The following is a 1340-nucleotide window of genomic DNA, read 5'->3' on the forward strand; positions in this document are numbered from 1 at the left end:
AACTCCACATAATCCACAGTTTGGAGCGGTAGCAGCCACGGCGGCTGCGGGTGTTATGGTCAAGTTCTCTATCTTTTGGGTAAGAGCACCTTAGCATTAACATGATTAAGGCAACTAATTTCGTACATTCCGCCTTTTGTTTAAGACTTTTCTACTGGAGTTCTTTCACTTCCCCATTGATAATGGCTTTGAGCCATACTTTCAATGAGTTGATAGAATTCTTCATAAGGTTTGTCCATTAGTGTGCCACCAGCGGCATCATCTATTGTCAATCTTGTATTGTAAAAGAGACCATTATATAATGTATGGATGACTAGCCAATCTTCTAGACCATGATGTGGACTCATCCTCATCATTTCTTTGTATCTTTCCCATGCATCGAAGAGAGATTCAGTATCTTTTTGTCAAAATACATTGATTTGGGCTCTTAGCATAGCTGTTTTTCTTGGTGGAAATTATCGTGTTAAAAAGACGTTCTTCAACTCTTCCCATGTGGTGACAGAGTTGGATGGCAAGGATTGCAACCAAGCACAAGCTTTATCTCTTAATGAGAAAGGGAAAAGACGTAGTCTTAACGCATTAGGACTGGCACCATTTTTTTTCACTGTGTCTGCGTATTGCACAAACTTTGACAAATGTTCATTAGGGTCATCCGTAGAATTATCGGAAAATTGATTTTGTTGTACGGATGACAAAAATGAAGGTTTCAACTCAAAATCATTTCAGTTGATAGTAGGGGCAGAAATGTTGTTATGTGGTTCTTGCTGTGACAGGGTAGCATATAACTTAAGAGGAAGATTTCGTGGTCCTTCGGCCATGTCTGATTCTAGTTCAAGTTCCGATTTAGGTTCAAATTCTAATTCAGGAAAAGGAATATCGTGTTTTAGACATTATTCTTTGATTTGTCGTCTTTCATACCCCAAAATTTTCCCATCTCATCTCACCTTCAAAGCTCATGCATAGGTGCAAGACTCAAAGGTTTGACTAAGTGCACACTCTCCTAATCAAAGGCTTCTAAACTAGGTTTTTCTCTCTTCCAAGGAGAAATCAACTTCAGATATCTCAAGTGGATTTCATGGTCTCTCACATGCCTCAAAGAATCCTCATGCCAAGTTTCAAGCTCGGATTCACAAGATTGCTCAGTCAACTACTCAAAAGGTCAACTGTCGACTAATTTGACCTAAAAGTCAACTATGGTCAAATCACAGTCAAAACTCCTGATTTTTGGTCAACATCAAGAATATGATGACACATTCATCATTTGATCAAGTTTTGATCATGATTCATCGAGGAAAGTTCAGAAATCAACAAAACTCAAAGTTTCAAAATTAGGGTTTTTG

At 38.4% G+C, this 1340-nt stretch overlaps 1 non-coding gene across 1 annotated transcript; it reads left to right on the forward strand.

Moving 5' to 3' along the window:
* Positions 1 to 327: 327 nt before the first annotated feature.
* Positions 328 to 434, forward strand: LOC131593799 (small nucleolar RNA R71). Its single transcript, XR_009281179.1, has one exon. It is a non-coding gene; the product is annotated as a small nucleolar RNA R71 (small nucleolar RNA).
* The last annotated feature ends 906 nt before the right edge of the window (positions 435 to 1340 follow it).

This window comes from Vicia villosa, linkage group LG3, assembly GCF_029867415.1.
Source record: "Vicia villosa cultivar HV-30 ecotype Madison, WI linkage group LG3, Vvil1.0, whole genome shotgun sequence".
NCBI lineage: Eukaryota > Viridiplantae > Streptophyta > Magnoliopsida > Fabales > Fabaceae > Vicia > Vicia villosa.